Source organism: Leopardus geoffroyi, chromosome C2, assembly GCF_018350155.1.
Source record: "Leopardus geoffroyi isolate Oge1 chromosome C2, O.geoffroyi_Oge1_pat1.0, whole genome shotgun sequence".
NCBI classification, from domain to species: domain Eukaryota; kingdom Metazoa; phylum Chordata; class Mammalia; order Carnivora; family Felidae; genus Leopardus; species Leopardus geoffroyi.
The window spans coordinates 136,252,308-136,273,500 of NC_059333.1; the positions used below are offsets into that span (position 1 = coordinate 136,252,308).

A 21,193-nucleotide genomic window follows, 5' to 3' on the forward strand; every position below is an offset into this window, starting at 1 on the left:
AGATACATACTAGAATGTTCATGGTAGTAATTTTTAATAGCCTAAAATACAAAACTACCAAATGCTCATCAAAAGTTAGAAGGAAGGGGCCAGCTAGGTGGTTCATTCCGTTGAGTATCTGCCCTACATCGGGCTCAGGTTCTGCACTGACAGTGCGGGGCCTGCTTGGGATTCTCTCTCCTCTCCCTCTCTCTCTGTCCCTCCCCCTGCTCTTTACAAAAAAAGTTAGATGGAAGAATAAGTTGTAGTAATCACACACAGAGTAATACTATACACCCACACACCTTTGAGAATAAACCATCTGCAAATCTCAGAAACATAATATGGAAAGAAAGAAACCAGACACACAATATATATAGTATATGAGTTCTTATATATAAAGCACTTCTATAGGCAGAACTGGTCTACTAGCTAGAAATCAGGATAGTGATTCCTTGGTGAAGGGATGGTGTAGTGTCTGGAAGGAGGCAGGGCCTTCTGGGGTGTTGGTTATAGACGTATTAAGTTTGTAAAAATTTATCAAAATGTACAATGTTGAAATGTGAACCTTTATATATGCATATTATACTTGATAAGATAAAGTCCCAGCTCATGATGACATTACAGCCCATCCAGGTGGGGACTTGCTTCCTGAGACAGAAAACTAAAACTCAGGAGGGAGGAGTAGCTGTTCAGGAATTTTGACAGAAGTGGGTTTACTGTAACAGGTGGATTTTCTGTGAAGCAAAGGACACTTCAAACTTCAGGGCTCCTCCCAGCCCCGGACCACACCAATTCAAGTCACACTCCTTTGCAGTTGGTTGTGGCACAGAAACGTGTATTTCAGGCTTCCTTGTGGCGAAGGTGATGCAGACACCTCTGAAGAGCCTCTGCAGAGGAAATCGTTTGGAGGAGAAAAGACTCGTTTCCTCTTACGAATGGATTCCTTATTTCCTTTGAGAAGACCTCCACACAGTTATATGAACACATCAGACAACTTTGAAGGTTTAGGAAAAAACTAAAGCAAATTAAATGTGAGGGAAAGAATTGAAAACTATGAGCTAGCTAACTGTTGTATTTCCCATGAGGGAAAGGTACCTAGGAAGTAAAACCGTTCACAGAGAATATGTTTGCAGGTGTCCCCCCGTGTTGCAAGTCTTGTTCCCTTCATTCTGGCTTGCTTTCTTTTCAGAGTAATGTTAACTGACCGTCAGATATGAAAATCTTGATCCATCTTTGGGAAATCTCCTCCCTTGCCTATTGTTTGTTAGAGTTATCCCAGCCTTCGTCTGTCCCCTTCCCGCTAGGGTTCATTGTCTCAATTGTGAGTTATTCGACCTGGAGTACTGCCCTGGAGACTCTTAAAGAACAGTTCAGGTTGGGGCGCCTGGGTGGCTCAGTCGGTTAAGCGGCCGACTTCAGCTCAGGTCACGATCTCGCGGTCCGTGAGTTCGAGCCCCGCGTCGGGCTCTGGGCTGATGTCTCAGAGCCTGGAGCCTGCTTCGGATTCTGTCTCTCCCTCTCTCTCTGACCCTCCCCCGTTCATGCTCTGTCTCTCTCTGTCTCAAAAATAAATTAAAAAAACATTAAAAAAAATTTAAAGAAAAAAGAACAGTTCAGGTTGACTTTGGTGTCCTTTTTTTTTTTTTAATTTTTATTTTAGAGAGAGAGAGAGAGCACAGGCAGGGGAAAGGGGCAGAGGGATAGAGAGGAGAGAGAGAGAGAGGGGAGAGAGAATCTTAAACAGGCTCCACACTCAGTGCATACCCCAATGCTAGGCCCAATCCCACTACCCTGGGATCATGACCTGAGCTAAAATCAAGAGTCAGACGCTCAACCAACTGAGCCACCCAGAAGCCCCTTGACTTTGGTGTTCTAAGCTTCCCCAGCACAACTTAGACTGGACATAGCCCCACCAAGTTCAGCCATTTTCCTGGTCTCCCACCTACTGTGAATCATAGCTATGTCTTTATTTTTTCCCCCCAGTCTTCAGTGGTCAACTGATCATATAAACACATTTGCACACACGATGAAAGCAAAGATTAATTCTCAAATATCCATAATCAAAAAAGCCTAAGCTTAGAAAGGAGAAGATGATGTTCTCACCACTCCATCACCTTCAAGGGTATTCCAGACTACAGTGAAATCTGCACTTCTGTGGAGGTGTGGAGCACTGTCAGTTTCTGGATTTCATCTCCTCCTGCAGCTGTCAAACTGCAGTCTGCAAGGCCTACTGGAAACAAAGCTGCCCGTTACTGAGTGAGGTGTTCCACTGGACCTGTAAGGACAAAGCTGAAATCTCAAAAGAATGCTTTGTAGGGGGAGGGATAACTTCAGACATGACACCAAACTCTGTTTTCCCTTGCTTAGTGTGAGCGTGTGTGTGTGTGTGTGCGTGTGTGTGTGAGAGAGAGAGAGTGTGTGTGTGTGTGTGAGAGAGAGAGAGAGAGAGAGAGAGAGAGATTGTTGATGGCAAGCAAGGGTGACATCGTCCTAGAATTGATTACATTCTTATTGCTCCCTTGGCCTAGAACAGTGAATCTCAATATATGGCCCCAGACAAGAGAATCGGCATGACCTGGAAACTTGTTAGACGTTAAAATTATCAGGCCCCACTGCCAAACTTCTCAATCCGAAACTCTGGAAGTGGGGCCCAGTAATCTAGAACCTCCACCCCACTTCCTTCTAGCTCTCTGCCTGGCCAGCATGGCCCCATATATCAGACCTCTTTGTGGCCCCTTCCCCAAACCCAAAACCCTGTTTGCTGAGCAGAACAGAAGTGCCCTGAATTCCTCTGTCCTCTGTACTTTCAGGGCAATTTGGACATATGTACAACTCTCCATTATAGCACATATCACATTTTCTAAAATAGCAGTTTTCCACCCACTTCCACCCACTTCTATTTCAACTTACTTCTATCTTATGATGCCAGCTGCAGTCAAAGGTGTAACAGAGGAGCATTCTTTCACTGACAATGTTGGCCCAGTAGTCATGCGTGTTGAAGTAAGTCACTGGAGAAAGACAGCATCAATGACACAGTCCTGAAATTTTCATAGATATCTCTTTCTCCATTCTCAAACCTCAAGAGAAACACAACCCAATAAAGTCGTTATTAAGAAAAGAAAGAAGTTGATGAGCTGGAGAAGATTAAAAAGCAGATCAGTGATGGGGTGAATGCTGAATGGTTGCCCTCTTGCTGGGTTTAGACGACTCTGCCATTTCTTAATTAAGCAGTCTTTTGCTGTTGCCATTCTGAAGGCTTCAGACATCCGGGCTTCTCATATATTAGGTTGCATATCCTCACCTTTTAAAGGAAACATGTGGTTAGAAGCTTATGAGCCAGATATGGATGTTTGAGATACACTTGCAAACAGGCTCACCTTGTCTCATTGGGATGACTTCTTGATGATAAATTAGGTGCTTTGGGAGACTACAGAATTCTTTTATAGCTAACTGAGTATAATTAGAAAATTACTGCTCAAGCAAACTATAAACAATTTTTATTTTTGATTTTTTAATCTAATTTGTTGTCAAATTGGTTTCCATACAACACCCAGTGCTCATCCCAACAGGTGCCCTCCTCAATATCCATCACCCACCTTCCCTTCCCTCCCACCTCCCCCATCAACCCTCAGTTTGTCCTCAGTTTTTAAGAGTCTCTTATGTTTTGGCTCCCTCCCTCTCTAAACTCTTTTATTTTCTCCTTCCCCTCCCCCATGGTCTTCTGTTAAGTTTCTCAGGATCCACATAAGTGAAAACATATGGTATCTGTCTTTCTCTGTATGGCTTATTTCACTTAGCATTACACTCTCCAGTTCCATCCACATTGCTGCAAATGGCCAGATTTCATTCTTTCTCACTGCCAAGCAGTATTCCATTGTATATATAAACCACATCTTCTTTATCCATTCGTCAGTTGATGGACATTTAGGCTCTTTCCATAATTTGGCTATTGTTGAAAGTGTAAACCTTGGGGTACATGTGCCCCTATGCATCAGCACTCCTGTATCCCTTGGGTAAATTCCCAGCAACAATTTTTAAAAGTACTAAGGGTGTAAATTCTGGGAGAATTCAGCTCACTTTCCATTCTGCGTTGGTAAATCATAGCCGGATACTTGGAGCCGTATCTGAGATCTCTGCAAATCAATTAATTCCTGTTTTTGTTTTGTATTGGAATCAGCTCCATGAAATGCTTTTCATACAATTGGGCTTTTGTGTGAGAGCCAAGGAGCTAGATTTTCCTTGCAGATAGTGTTTTTGAAAAATTGAGTCAATTGTTTTCATGGCTCTTCTCTCCTGGTACTTTCAAGACAATGTAATGCTTTCTTATCATTGACTCCCATTACTTTGAAGTTTATTGATAATGAAAATGAGCAAGAAGTCCAAATTGATAATGGACAATAAGGGAATCAAACCATAAGGTATTCCTAAAATATTTTCATGTACCACAATTCAGTTATGCTATAGTATACCACTCCAAATGATAGAAATAAGCATTTCTCAATGCTTCTGTTTATATTTTGTAAATGGATAACAAAAGGACATCTTCCCATCATGCTGTTTTAACAATTAATAATAATGATAATAATAATTAATAAAATAAAAATAATGCATGTCTTTTTTGGATAATTAGGAAATAAAAACATGTAAACATATAAAAAGATACAACCACACACAATCCCATTATTAAGGAAAAATCTCTTACTAATACTATCATAAAGACTTTTCCAGTCATTTTCTTTTTAATGTTTATTTATTTTGAGAGAGAGAGAGAGAGACAGAGACAGAGCATGAGGGTGGAGTGGGGCAGAGAGAGAGAGAGAGAGACATAGAATCTGAAGTGGGCTCCAGGCTCTGAGCTGTCAGTACAGAGGGCAACACAGGGCCCGAACTCACAGCTGTGAGATCATGGCCTGAGGGTAAGTCGGAAGCTCCACCCACTGAGCCACCCAGGTGCCCCATTTTCCAGTCATTTTCTATGTGTGTGTTTAATTTTTTTCAAGTTTGGAATCAGTACAGGTTTTTTTTTTTGTTTTAAATTTTTTTTTTTTCAACGTTTATTTATTTTTGGGACAGAGAGAGACAGAGCATGAACGGGGGAGGGGCAGAGAGAGAGGGAGACACAGAATCGGAAACAGGCTCCAGGCTCTGAGCCATCAGCCCAGAGCCCGACGCGGGGCTCGAACTCGCGGACCGCGAAATCGTGACCTGGCTGAAGTCGGAAGCTTAACCGACTGCGCCACCCAGGCGCCCCTGGAATCAGTAGTTTTAAGAATGCTTTATTTAGTTAATATATTATAATCACTTATATCTTTACTTTTAAAAGAATGTATAAAGTGACCTTATTGTTTTTCCACATCTTTTTACTTCTTTCATAAGAAAATTATAATTGACTATGGGGCATCTGGGTGGCTCAGTCCGTTAAGCGTCCGACTTCACCTCAGGTCACGATCTCGCGGTCCGTGAGTTCGAGCCCCGCGTGGGGCTCTGGGCTGATGGCTCAGAGCCTGGAGCCTGCTTCAGATTCTGTGTCTCCCTCTCTCTGCCCCTCCCCTGTTCACGCTCTGTCTCTCTCTGTCTCAAAAATAAATAAACATTAAAAAAATTTTTTTAATAAAAAAAGAAAATTATAATTGACTTTAAAAGTATTCAAAAATAAAATAATAAAATAAAATAATCCAGAAATGATTTTGATTCAAAAAAATTCCTCAGGTATAGGAGAAGTTCCAGGCCAGTGCTAACCAAGAGAAAATGGGCCATGTATACATTGAAAATTTTCTAGTACCGGGGCGCCTGGGTGGCGCAGTCGGTTAAGCGACCGACTTCAGCCAGGTCACAATCTCGCAGTCCGTGAGTTCGAGCCCCGCGTCGGGCTCTGGGCTGATGGCTCAGAGCCTGGAGCCTGTTTCCGATTCTGTGTCTCCCTCTCTCTCTGCCCCTCCCCCGTTCATGCTCTGTCTCTCTCTGTCCCAAAAAAATAAATACACGTTGAAAAAAAAAAATTTTAAAAAAACAAAGAAAATTTTCTAGTACCGACATCTTAAAAGAAAGTTGAAGTTAATTTTAATAGTATATTTTATTTAAACCAGTATATCACCCAATCACCATTTTATTTTATTTTTAAACATTTATTTTTTTTAATTTTATCTTTTTTAAAGTTTATTTATTTTGAGAGAGAGAGAGCAAGCAGGGAAGGATCACAGAGAAAGAGAAAGAATCTCAAGCTGGCTCCAAGTTGGCAGCACAGAACTCGACTGGGGGCTGGAACCCACAAACTGTGAGATCACGACCTGAGCTGAAACCAAGAGTCAGACGCTTAACCGACTGAGCCGCCCAGGTGCCCCCCGACCAGTCGCCATTTTAAGATGCCGTCAAGACAATATATCATTAATGAGTTAGCTCACGTCTTTTTCTTCAGTTTTAAATCTTTGAAATCTGATTGGTATTTTACACACAGCACATCTTAATTCTGATCAGCCGCATATCAAGTGTTCAATAGCCACAGGTGGCTAGTACCTGCCACATGGGGTAGAGTAGCTCTGTATGGTCTCTCATGTTTTACTTGGCTGCAGTAGATCTCAAACAAGCACAACAGTTAAACTAGTATTCAAAGGTATATGATTTCCTTCACATGGCCCCTCTTGCACCATTTTATTCCTTTCTCATATCTATCACGTTTTCCCACAGGATTCTAAGTTTCAGATAAAAATTCCCAATAGTCTGGAGGTGCCAGCTCCTTAAAGACCCCTACCCAACCCTATCCCTGCTGCTCCCATGCTCATTTCCATCCCTAGCAGTCTAGGGCTCTGGAACTTTGGTCCTGAAATGCCTACTTTAGCCATTTTGTGCCCTTGTTCTAAAGAAATTTCTCCGTGGATAAAGAAATTGTGGTTTATATACACAATGGAGTACTACGTGGCAATGAGAAAGAACGAAATATGGCCCTTTGTAGCAACATGGATGGAACTGGAGAGTGTGATGCTAAGTGAAATAAGCCATATAGAGAAAGACGGACACCATATGTTTTCACTCTTATGTGGATCCTGAGAAACTTAACAGAAACCCATGGGGGAGGGGAAGGAAAAAAAAAAGAGGTTAGAGTGGAAGAGAGCCAAAGCATAAGAGACTCTTAAAAACTGAGAACAAACTGAGGGTTGATGGGGGGTGGGAGGGAGGGGAGGGTGGGTGATGGGTATTGAGGAGGGCACCTTTTGGGATGAGCACTGGGTGTTGTATGGAAACCAATTTGACAATAAACTTCATATGTTGAAAAAAAAAGAAAGAAAGAAATTTCTCCGTCTCTTGGGCTCATTCTCCTGCCTCATTTCTTGGAGATCATGCTTCTAGGGGTATCTTCTGATCACTCTATTCCTTTGCATTTGCCCACATTGGAGGGGGGGGGGGCAGGGGGGCTGTGTGCAGCCTGTCTTCAAACTGGGTTCTGGGAAACGCTGAGTTCCCAAGCAATACAGGGGCATGTAGATAATTTTAAGAGAGCCAATTTCCAAATTCTCAACTTCCATATTCTCATCTAAAATGAACCAGCTTGAGGGGCACCTGGGTGGCTCAGTCCGTTAAGCACCAGGCTCTTGATCTTGGCGCAGGTCCTGATCTCACAGTCTGTGAGAATGAGCCCCTCACCATCCAGCTCTGCGAGGACAGTGTGCAGCCTCTTTAGAACTCTCTCTAGGGGCGCCTGGGTGGCGCAGTCGGTTAAGCGTCCGACTTCAGCCAGGTCACGATCTCGCGGTCCGTGAGTTCGAGCCCCACGTCAGGCTCTGGGCTGATGGCTCAGAGCCTGGAGCCTGTTTCCGATTCTGTGTTTCCCTATCTCTCTCTGCCCCTCCCTCGTTCATGCTCTGTCTCTCTCTGTCCCAAAAATAAATTAAAAAAAACAACAACAACAACAACAACAACAACAACAAAAGAACTCTCTCTCTCTCTCTCTCTCAAAACAAACAAACATTTAAAAAATAAACAAAATGAACCAGCCTGAGGATATTTCACAAGTTCTCCTTTTTTGCTTTCCTTTTTACAAGTACCCCTCAGCACATCTTTTCACTAATGCCTCCTATCTCTCTGTTTCTGTACTCAAGTTGGAAAATCCTCTGGTGCACACGACCGAGTCATTTCTAAATGTCCGTGCAGGTGTCAAGAAAGTGAATAACTATAAGGAAAAGGCAGCAAACCTTTTTCAGGGTAGGTGCTTTCTAATTCTCCACCTTTCACAATATATCTCAGTGAATTATCAGCTTACAGATCATTCAAAATAATCCTTGGTGGCAGATCACAAAGTAATTTTTATTGTATAACTTGAAAGAGCTGTCACAGAATTAAAGGGTCATTGCTAGTAACACAGTTCTTTTCATTCTCACCTATTTACTTATGCAAACATGTTTTCTCAGTATTTACCTCAGAAAAAGACACTAAATAGGAATAAAGCTGATACCAAACCTTGGGTTTTTTAAAAAAATAAGTAGAATCTACCCTACATCCTTATCCATCTCCTTAAGAAATGCAATAAATTTTCCTTTTATGCTCATTATTTATTAACATTTGTAATACATCTATGCCATTTTTATTAGCTATCTATTAATAATAGCTATAAAGATCACTCAATCTGGAACCTTATTGTCATAAGAAATGAAATACTTAAATTTCAATTTATATGCACTGTTTTGTCACAGAGAGTTTTGATAGTGTGATCAATTAAAGCCTTTCAAATATAAAAATACATTTTTAAGATAAAATCCTATGAAGGAAATAGAATGGAAGTGAGTTCAAGGAGGTAAAAAGAAATATGTAAAAATTTCTTACTGTTAAAATTTCATTAATACACACACACACACACACATACATATATACACATATATATGATTTATTTTTAAGTGATCTCTATTTCCAACGTGCGGCTCAAACTCACAACCTCAAGATCAGGAGTCCCATACTCTACCAACTGGGCCAGCCAGGCACTCCTAGATCTGTTACATTCAAAAGAGAGGTTTCAAAATCTTGCCATTCACATTGACGTGGATGGAACTGGAGGGTATTATGCTAAGTGAAATAAGCCAGTCAGAGAAAGACAGGTATCACATGATTTCATTCATATGTGGAATTTGAGAAACTTAACAGATGATCATGGCGGAAGGGAAGGAATAATAAAAACAGAGAGGGAGGCAAGCAATAAGAGATTCTTAAATACAGAGAACAAACTGAGGGTTGATGGGAGTGGAAACGTGGGGGAAATGGGTGATGGGCATTGAGGAGGGCACTTGTTGGGATGGGCATTGGATGTTATATGGAATTGATGAATCACTGGGTTCTACTCCTGAAGCCACGACTACGCTGTATGTTAACCAAGTTGAGAATAAATTTTTTAAGAATTGGGGAAAAATATTAAAGAGAGGTGTCAAAATTTCACTCTGCTAGAAATTACATCTTTAACTTAAATGTATGATGAAATTTCTTTAAATATTAAGTTAAAATGTGCCATGTGACACAGCTTCTTTTAAAACCTTAGTACACAAACCCTTGGACTCCCTAGAATTCCCTCAGCTCCCTGCATCTGGCCCTCAGATGGCTACCAGCCAGAACTTTAAACTACCTGCACCTCTGAACGTCTACAACATGGAATGATAATATTATTTTCCTGACCGTGCTGTAAGGTTAAATTGAGATAACCAATCTAAAAGTATTTTGTAGGGGTGCCTAAGTGGCTCAGTCAGTTAAGCGTCTGACTTCGGCTCAGGTCCTGATCTCACGGTTTGTGAGTTCAAGCCCCGCGTTGGGCTCTGTGCTGCCAGCTCAGAGCCTGAAGCCTGTTTGGATTCTGTGTCTCCTTCGCTCTCTGCCCCTCCCCCACTTTCTCTCTGTCTCTCTCTCAAAAATAAACATTAAAAAAAATTAAAAGTACTTTGTAAACTATGAAGTGCTGAGGAGAAGTTGGCTACTAAGAAATATATTCACCCATGAAATTCCTGTAAACAAAAGTCTATCTTGATCATCTACTCTGTGACAGGAACTCCTTCAGGTTTGGCAGATACAACGATGAAATAAAAAGGGGAGGTTTGTGTCATTATAAACCTTACATTTTCGTGGGACTGGCAGAATACACAAATAAATGAACAGAACAAGACGATTGAGGGGCGATAAATGTCAAATGGTTGCTACTGAACTTCCATCTCACGGTTTTTGAAAGAAAAGAGCATTGCCTTCATCACACAGAACATGTCTTTCTGAATGTTCTAGGACAGGCAAAGACACCGCGGTAGGTTATACAGCCTCTTCTCCACTGTCTCCTTCTGTGTCTACTGTGTCCCAGACACAGTGAGCTCCTCACTGAACCTCTTCTCCAGCCCCACATTACCCATCTACTTTGCTCTATTTTCCCTCCGCAGGACTTAATACAGTCTAACAAACTATATAATTTATTTATGTATTATTTCCCTCTGCTCCTTCTAGAGTGTAAGCCCCCAAAAGGGAAAGGTCTCTGGAATTCTGACTCACAGTCCAATCACTAGCAACAGTTGAATTTAATTGCAATGTTCCCCCATAGGGTGCTAATTGTCTTATTATTGCTATCTCATTTAATCCTAAAAACAACCACATGAGGTACATTCTATTTCTGTTTCATTTGTCTATTGCTACATATAAGCCACTCCAAAGCTAAGTGCATTGATACACAACAATTTATCATCTCTCACTGTTCAGTGAGCCAGACATTCAGGACTTTCTCAGCTAGATGGTTCTCTTTCCAAACAGGATCACTCACTCATCCTCAGCTTAGCTGGTGGATGGCTGGGCTGGGAGATCCATGAAGGCCCCCCTCAGATTACTGGGGCCTCTGTGCTCCTCCCTGTGACTTCAGTGCCTCTGCCTGATTTCTTCTCATCTTAACAGTGTCATCTGAGTTTCACTATAGCATGTCAGCTGGGCTTCCTGAGCAGAGGCTCCAGACTTCTTAAGGTTTATTACGGGAACTGGCAGAGTCATTTCCTCTACAAGCTCCTGGTAAAAGGAATTCACAAGGCAGCCTATGTTCGAGGGGATGGGAAATAGAATCTATCTCTTAATGGATGGAGCAACCACGGGCACAGAGAGAGAGAAAAATGATGGCATCCCACTTTGGAGACTATCTGCCCCAACTGCTCGTATTTGTCAGACAAGGAAATTGGAGCACAGAGAGATCAGGTTGGCAAATTAATAAATGGCAGAGATGTGACTCAGTTCCAGCTATCACGGACCCCAAAGCCTGCATCGTTAAGCACTCTGCTTTACAGCCTCTCTTGTGGAGGCTTCCACACTGACGGAGGAGGTCTGGGCCCTTCCAAGACCGATTCTTGGAGCACTAGAAAGCAGGCACACTGCTGGAGACAAAAGCAGTCAGGGCTCCAGGATCCTACCCCTGCTTCCATCAGAAGGGTTCGACGTCAGATTTCTGTACCCGCTGAGCTTCCACAAAATTTGATTTGAAGAAGGGATTCCGCAGATTTACAACACGAAGTATACAAAACAAGTATCTGATTCAAAAATGAGTTTGTATCTCTCCAAGTTAAGATCTGTCACATAGTCAAAAAACTGTAAGTTTGTTTTTATGCTTGGTGTTATTATTTTGTACATAAGATAAATTTTAAAGAGATAACTTTGCCATTTCAAATAAGTATTTTGTGTATAAGCTAAGGGTGATTTCTATACAGAGATCTTAAAATATTGTTTTAAAAATATACTATTTTTTTGGAAGGTTCCCTTCCAGCTCTTTTGAAATGTTAAGGGGAACTGTACATTTCTTCTGTGCGCTTTGCAAGGATATAATTTGAGAACAATTTTTCCATACATTTGGTGGGCATGTTACATTACAATTTTGTGCAAACTTGGCACAATATTATTATAAATTCTAATAATTCTGATTCTTCATTATACTGCAAATGCCGAGGGAGGGGCAAATGGTGAGCAGTCATGCTTTCAGACCTCATCCAGAGAAATGCTTCTTTTTACTTTTATATATTGCATTTCCGCACAAGATTTTATTCGAAGAAAGTTTATCAGCTGTGAAAGAAAAATGCAGCTTCAAAGCTGTCTCACTAAATGACCTTAAAGCCATGAAATTCAGCTACAAAGTCTATGGTTTTCTAGTCTCCAAGTAATTTATTTGCCAAAATCTATACTAAATATATTCCTGGAGTGGTTAATTTTGTGAAAGTTTTTGGCAATGATGTCATTAATTGGAAATAGACAATATTAGAAAAAATGAAACCCTTCCCTCCATATACTGATGATGATCTGGTATAAATATTTTGCCCTGCTATAACTATCTCATTCAAAACCTGTTGAAGGTAGCTAAGAGGCCCACACTTTTCTCTAGACAAGTTCTTAACTTTCTGGAAAATTGTACATAAGAAATGCATAGATACTTCATCCAAGAAATTAGTAGAGGACAAGAAAAACTGGATTATAACCAAGATCCACTAAAGAATAGAAACTATCCTAGCCTTTCAGTAGCCACAGCTCACACTTAATTCAAAATACATTCCTCTTTCTTGACCAGTTTAACTTTGTTTGCATCCAAACCTTATTTTCAACTTACGATTTAACGAGCACTTTTTTCTTGGGACAATTTACTTTTGTTCCTAAAGGAGCACCCCAAGAAGCCAGTGTCACTCAAATTCCTCCTGGACTGGAAAAGAGCACAACAGATATTCATCCAACATAGTGAGTGCTGTAAACCATTAGGCACTGTCAGATCACTAAAGAAAATAGTAAATTGCTCTAGATCCATTTTAGCAGGAAGTTCACGCACTTGGATCTAGAAAATACCGAGCATTTTATATCGTCAAGATAAATCATTTCCCACAGTCCAGAAATGGTTTCTTCACATGTTAGAACAAACGGATACCAAGGTTATAGCATAGAGAAACTTCAGTACTAAGGCAAATCAAATACAGAGCTAGCTGCAAGGAATATAATTTAGAAGCCATGCACACTCTGGGTTCACAAACTTGGAAATGATTGCTAAAATGAACAAGGATGGAACAATGATAAACACATGGAAACTGGTTAGCAGGCCATTATAAGAATCCAAATGGAAAATGGAGATGAACTAAGTTAGTAACAGATGGGATAGAGAGGAAAGGATATATAAAGAGATAAGCTGATGTCAGACGACCAACCATCTTGATTTATGTGGAACTGAGAGGTTTTCTGAGATGTAGGACTTTCAGCTTTATTTATTTATTTTTTAATTTCTTTTAATGTTTATTTATTTTAGACAGAGAGAGAAAGAGAGACAGAGAGTGAGTGGGGAAGAGGCGGAGACGGGAGACACAGAATCCGAGGTAGGCTCCAGGCTCTGAGCTGTCAGCACAGAACCTACTTAGAGCCCACCACAGGGCTCTATCTCATGCACTGAGAGATCATGACCTGAACTGAAGTCGGATGCTTAACCGACTGAGCCATTCGGGTGTCCCAGGCTTTCAGTCTTAAAACCAGAATATTGCTGGGAAAACTGTTCAATTTTTAGGGACTTGAGGACCTTCCCAGATGTGGGGCTTTTAGTGTTGAAACTGAGAAAGTCCCAGGCACAGAAGGACAAATTAGTACCTTACTCAACCTTCTTTCATTTTCTTATAATAACCCAGCTTCTTCTTACCTTGACATCCTTGCTGAAACTTTACCCTCCACTGATGACATTGAATCTATCTTTCCAGAACAATCAATTACATCTGGCACACTTCAGACAAGTCTATTTTAAATGTCATGAGAACATCTTGAGATGAGTCAGAAAGAGAAAAACATACTATATGGATGAACAATGATAAGCATTACCACTGACTTCTACCAAAATCAATGCAAACCAGAAGACAATAGTCTGACATTTGGTTGATTAAAAAAAGAAGAAGAAAGAAGTTTCAGACAAACATAAACTGAAAGAATTTATTACTGGCACACCTGCTCTACAAGAAATGCTAAAGGAAGTCCTTGAGGCATAGGACAAATTACTGAGGGAAAGAAAGTTCTTCAGGCACAGGACAAATATCCATGAGGGGGAAAAAAGGTGAATCTTTATGATTTTAGGCATAAGCAAATATGAATTCCAGGTAGATTTTTTAAATAACATAAAATCTACACAATAAAGTGTCTAGAAGATAATACAGAAGACTATGTCCCGACCTCATGGTATGTAATATTTATGTTTGATCGATTAGAATACATTAAAATTAAAAACTTACGTTTCTTAAAATTCATTAAGTGAATGAAAAGGGAAGCCACAGAATGGGAGAAGCAAGCCATAATATACTTAACTGAGAAATTATTTGTATCCATGGTCTGTAGAAACTTCTACTCAGTTAAGGGAAAGATGACAACCTGGTAGAAAATGGACAACAGATTTAAGCAAATACCTTACAAAAAAAGATACCCAAATGGCCAAAAATATTTAAAAAGATGTTCAAGTCATTAGTAATCAGTGAAATGCAATTTAAAACCAAATGAGATACGATCACAGTGTGTGAAACAAACAAACAAAAAGACTGATAATACCAAGTGTTATTGGTGGAATTGTAAAAGGCATAACTACTTTGGGAAAATGTCATTTTAATGAGATTAAACATACATCCACTCCATGATGCAATACTTGTAAGGAATATGCCCAAGAGAAATGAGTACATATATCCATAAAAAGACATATGAGAATATACATTATAGATTTAGTAATAATAGCCCAAGACAGGAAACAACATAATGTTTACCAACAGTAAAAAGGGTAAATAACTCATGGTAAGATCATACATTACAATAATATACAACAATGAAATGAATGAAATATGGCTATAGGCAACAGCATAGATGAGTCTCGTTATCAAAATTTTAGTGAAAAAGCCAGACGGGAAAGAGTATCTACCATATGATTCCCTTTATATGAAGTTCAACATCAGGCAAAATTAATCTCTGGTGGTAAAATCCAGACAGAGGTTATGTTTATGAAGGAGAGTAGGGTAGTGACTGGGAGGGGCAAGAGGGGTGCTGTTAATTTCTTGATTTGTGTGGTGATTACCAGCTTATTCACACGGTGATAACTCCTCAGTTTGTGAACTTTTCTGCATGTATGTTGGAATTTAATAATATTTTAAAATAATAAAAATAAAATACAACACAGTAAAGCATATTGAGCTCCTAACTTGAGTAAGATGAATGACCATAAATTTGGCAACCGTTAATTGTCAATTCGATCTGAATTTTTTCTGGAAACCCACATTTTGTATTGAGTGAGTGACTGTGGCGTGGGTTGTGTTCTCCATCAACAGCCCTGTGGAGCCCGAAGTGTGAGTCAGTTCAGGTGACATTAGCCTTTGAGTGAGCAGTGCCCAGCAGGTGGCTTCCCTTTGCCCTTTTCTAGCAGTTTTCCCTGTTTACTTTCTGCTCTCTTCCTGCTAAGTCTCTGGTATTAACAAATAAATGGGCAGCTGTAGCCTACACAAAGGGATGCCTTAGGTAATCCCTTTGTGATGAATCATCTAATTTTTTATTAATTCTTGTCCTTTGGATTTCAAGAGAAGGCAGAGGGCACTGCCTAGGATCCAACCACTGATGGATACTATTTGTTCTTTACGTGTGCAAAATTGAAGGGATTAATTTTTCTAAAGCAGATAATGATTATAACTATAGCTATGCTCATTTGGGCAGCATCTTACAAAAGATTTTTATATATGTGCTCACATTTGATCTCCATCTTACTCATGTCAAGAAAGTGGCACAAGCATGACTATCTCCCTTTTATTCAAGGAGAAACCGAGGTTCAGATACATCTTGCAAAAGAAACACTTGATCTTAAATGAGTAGGGAAAGGTGAAGACTTAACATCACTGTCTTGAGTTTAGGGTTCCTCACATGCAGATCCTGAGCTATAGATCTAAGGGTAATGAGTTTATTTGGGGGGAGAAGGAAACACTGGAACGGGAGTGGAGATAGGGAAGAAAAAGCAATCAATAACGCATGTGTTATCAGTTTATTTACCACTCGGCTGTTGGGATGTAATCTTGCTCTGGGAACCAGGGTCATATGCGCACTTTAGAAGTTTCCCACCCAAATTACAAAAGAACTAAAAGCTGGAGTATTTATCTACCAACACTGGAGACATTAACTTCTAGAACTACTGGCTCACGGAGCCTGTGGATAAAGAGGATTTGGGAGAGCAAAAAAGTCCTTAGGCAAGGAGATGTGGATGCTGGCAGTTGGAAATCAGGCCTGAGAGAACTGATGTGCGTGATCATATGGACGGGAAATTAATGGGTCTGCTACGTTTGGTAAATAAGTGTATTTTCTCATCATTTCTAGTCACCTTCCCTGTGTGCATTCCATATCTCTTTCTTCTGGTCAGTGTAAGAGTTCCTTATTACCTTTGGGGCCCAGGGGCCATACATATGACTTAAGCTGGTCTAGAGTTATCCACTTTTTCTGAATTCCTAGGGAAGTTTCCGCTTTATCCTGATGGATGAGGAAAAAGAAGACGGTTGTCTCAGCAGCCACTGGGAGTCATCTTGACACTATACAGAGAGCTAACCTGGAGATGAATGGGAACACATTTTAATTAGCTTGTGTCATTTATATGCCCTAAGGAATGCCTCCCTTACATGATTGAAAAAAGTCTAACAGAGATCTTTCAAAAAGGTAACAAAAATTTTATAACTTAAGGAGTATAAAGCAACAGTTCTTAGTTTAATTATGCACGTTTTTTTTTCTCAGTAGTATATAAAATAATAATGATTCTTACGATGGATAGCGGGTTACCCTATCCACTTCCTAGTGGAAGGTAGGGTGAGGACACAGAAGTCGATTGCTTGGTGATCTTATGAACATCTGGCTCAGAGCTTACCTGAATCAAGCTGAAAAACTGGACTTCATAGTTAAATAATCACCTTTAGGGTTTAGGCAAGTTTCAGTCTTTTAATTTTTTAACTTACAACAAAAGGATTCTAACTGATATGAAATATATCATCTCTTCTAAATCACTATCCATTGTAAGAATCATAATTATTTTATATACTATTGAGAAAAAGCATGCACAATTAAACTAGAAACTGTTGCTTTACACCCCTTAAGTTATAAAATTTTTGTTAACATTTTCAAAGATCTGTTAGACTTTTATCGATCAAATAAGTTTGGGAGGCATTCATTAGGGCATAAAAATGACACACGCTAGTTAAAATGTGTTCCCATTTAGTATTCAACTCTTCTGAAATCATCTCGGTCATCATCATTACCCATATGTTCCTACCGGATATCATCCTCGGTGACATAACTTTTTTATACGCCCAACGGTTGTCTCTGTAATTTTTCTCTAAGTCCTACACATCCATTCTAAAATTTTGGTGCTTACTGTTCCTTGCCTATGATAGACAATACTATAGCGTATATATTAGTAACAAAACCTCACACATCATCTACCATGGATTTCTTCCTTTCTTGGTTCTCAGGAAGCATTTGGTTGCAGCTTTGCAAGAAAATGCAGAATGAGCTTATTCTTCCAATGGAAATATTTGCTTTGCAAATGGCAAATTTATGTCCCCATTGCTTTCTTCTGTTGCCTTTCTAGGTACATGATAACTTTCCACCTTTGAGCTGCAGTGAAATTTTTTAAAAACTGCAATGGAATTCAGTATACACAGTATATTTCAATATTGTCTCAGTTGATGTCATAACAAGTAACCAGCTATGACCAAGTGTTGGCCATGCACACAAGCAATGATAACTATGTCATGATTGTTGAAAGCCATTGTAAGATGCCATAGATTGCATAACACATGGCAATTTCAGAGATATTCCAGAGTAAACACATAAAAAGATTTGACTCTTAAAATAGAAGAAATATGTTAACACGTACTTAGTAATGCAAAATCAAGTCCTTTCTATTATTCTAGTCTTCTTTCCAATACGGTCATGCCTTATTTCAGTGAAGATGTTTTCTCCTTCCACTTCATTGCTGTAGTTAGAATCCTTTTTAAGTTTTTGTTGTTGATATAGTTCTTTATTTTTTTTAATTCTTTGAAACATGAGAAAATGATGGTCCTTAAAATATATTCTAACATCCAGGCATTTAAAAAAAATTTTTGAACAAAATAAGATTTAAATAAATGCAGATAAATACTCAATTTCTGGTTATGAAGAATTAACAGTGTAACAAATTCAATCTCCAGTAAATTAACCTCTGAATTCAGTGAAATCCAAACATAACTTTCTGCAGATCTCAACAAGCTAGGGAGGTGATTCTTATGAAAGAGACAATGGACAAAAGTAGCCTTTCTTTAAGTGAAAAAATTCTCTAAAAGATACAGCATAATCTGTAAGAATACATTAATGATAACAGTAGAGGTTGGCACTGACAGAAGCAAGTGAAGTGAATGGCACAGAAAAGAGGGGCGATAGCACACATTTATGTAGAAATCTGAGATAGGTTAAAAGTAGCATTGCAAACTGGTGAGGGGGAAGGTAAATTCTGTAAACATTGCTGAGGCAAATGAAAACAATCAATCTTACATGATCTGAAATTTAAAAAACATAAATAAAACAACAGAGAAATAATCCCATATTAATATTTGGAGAAAACGAAACTGAATTTCTGTTGTCATTGGATGTGATTTATTTTAAAAAGACGTGAAACCTGGAAGAACTTAAGAAGAAAAAAATCAAAACATTCTACTAGTATTTTTAAAATACATGCCCATGAAAGATTTTATAAACTAAGTTTGGGGTTAAATCATAATACATTGGGAGAAAATATAGGCAACATATATAACAATGGAATAACTAGTATCCTTAATATATTTAAAATATATAAAGTAGGTGTGCCATACAATAAACAACTCAATTTTATGGAATGAGATTTAAGAATTAAAAATTCATCAAAAATAAAACAAATTATAATACTGTAATACTAAGAACGAAACAGATACATTTGTATTGAGATGATTATCATAATACATTGTTTAATGCAGGTAATAAAATATACAAGTTATAACTCTACTATTGAAAATTTCACATATATGTCATCGTAGCAGTAATTATATTTGGGAAGTAGGAATATAAGTGATTTCATTTTTTATTTTCTTTTGGGAAAGTATTCTCTGAATTTCAACAACAAACATATTAACTGCCACCAAAAACAAAAGCTTTGCAAATGTACTGTGGATGTTATTTTTTGTTCTTCCAACTTTTATCTGTTTCCCAAATCTACTTTATGAATATACTTATTTCTCAGGATAAGCTAGGTTATCCTGCAACCAAAAATAAACCCAAAACGTTCAGCAGCTTAACACATTAAAGTACACACCTAATTTCTATTTTTAGCTTCTTGGCTACCCACTAGTCACATGGCACTGCATGTAAGGGAACTGGGAAAAGGGGTGAGATCAGATTTATTCCATAATTGGTCAGTGTCTCCACCACCATCTGTCATTCTGGTCAATAAACATGCCTTTGTTAATATCTTTCCACTCACAGAACACATTCAACCTTTCCCAAACAAGACAACTCAGTGTTAACAGTCAGTCACTTCACCCAGCTCTACGCACAAGCTTCTATGCTGTTTCTCCCTCAGATTTGGTCGTGACTCCTCTCGGGCCAGACATCTCTCAACTAAAAAGAAAGTAATCGGCTCCTCCCTCACCCAGTATAACTGGTGGAACAGAGACAAGATAACCTCAGTGAAATCTCTCTCCAGAAAAGGAAAGAATGGAGACAAGCCTGCACTGGTTGATAGCAATTTTGAAATCCTGCTGGCTTCCCTATCCTGGGTGCACCTTTATCAGACTGATTCAACTGTCAAGGAGAAGTTCCCTTGACCACTGTTACTTGTGGCTTTCCTTTTTCAGTTGCTTCGGGTCTAGGAAGTTTTGGGATCTTAATGATTGTTATGTCTTGAACAGTCACAAATTTTTTGGATCAAACCCTTGATCTCTATAAAAGTAAAACTCTTTTTTTTTAAGTTACTTTTTTGAAATTATCTCTGCATTCAACATAGGGCTCAAATTCATGACCCTGATGTCAAGAGTCACATGCTCTACTGACTGACCCAGGCAGGCACCCCATAGTTAGACTCTCTTAAAAATTCGATATACGTACCCATTATTTGTTTGAAGTCACATCAATGTGCCACAACCATGGCTCTCAGATTTGCTATATTTTCCTGCCTTTTTACCCCTATTTTTCTCTTGTTTGACTTAACGGTGGTACCTTAAGCTATAATAACAGTAGACATGAAGGTCATACCCTTTCTTGGATCTTCGCCCTGAGTCATTTTAACCAGCTGCTCATTTTAAATTTGTTGAAAAGTGCCTTCTTAAATGCCACCTCTTATGGGTTAGTGTCTAGAACTCGTGACTTTGCCAATCCGATAAGGCACTTAATTTCTGGATTTTCATGATCCCTTTTTATTTCCACTTACATCCAAGCCACTTTTTTTTTTTTTTAATTTTCGCTTTTTTCCTTGAAATAACTTGCTAAATGTAAAAACGAATAGCACTACCTCATACTAGAAAGTTTTACCCCGTGTTCTGCCATGGGATAATATGGTTCGCCATCTTTCCAGCCTCTGTATACTTTCTTTTCCCCCAAAACGATTAAGCTAGTGCCAGACATTTTGGGGTTTTGTTTTTCCTGTTTTATTTCTATAACAGGCCTCACGTCTGGTACCAATATTTGTACTGGTAACTACAGCAGTTGAAACTGAAGTAAGAAACAAATCCTGAAACCCCAACGGCTTAACATAACAAAGATCCGCTTTTCACAAGCGCATATTCATTCTGTTGTTTATTGGTGACTGACCTGATTAGCAGGTGTCCCTTAAGAACTCTTTCCACTTTCAACCTTATGATGAGGATTCCAGTTTACCGCAGAAGGGGAAGAAAGATCTGCAGAATTACATAGGCAGCCAGAATTTATCACATCACACGGCTGTGGCTGTGTTAGGTGAAAGGGAGCTGGCAATGGTGAGGAAGCTTGGGAGTATTTAGTGAGCATGAAATGTCTCTGTCTTATGTATGAAAAGTATTGAGCACTATATTGAAAAATAAAAATCCATTTCTTTCATGTTATTTCTGCCACTCCCAGAAGAGGAAAAAACAACAGAAGTTATTTTTCAGAAATCATAGCAAGGAAAGAGAAAAAGTTAAAAGGATACTTTCCAAACTGATAAAGAATAATCAATACCTTACATTCAGAGAAA

The 21,193-nt window shown here is 39.1% G+C and overlaps 1 long non-coding RNA gene across 1 annotated transcript; it reads right to left on the bottom strand.

The window, feature by feature from the left end:
* Nucleotides 1-2,087: 2,087 nt before the first annotated feature.
* Nucleotides 2,088-20,831, bottom strand: LOC123611617. Its single transcript, XR_006718761.1, has 5 exons — nucleotides 20,794-20,831; nucleotides 14,278-14,340; nucleotides 12,563-12,652; nucleotides 2,893-3,283; nucleotides 2,088-2,257 (listed from the first exon to the last, which is right to left on the bottom strand). It is a non-coding gene; the product is annotated as an uncharacterized LOC123611617 (long non-coding RNA).
* Nucleotides 20,832-21,193: the final 362 nt, after the last annotated feature.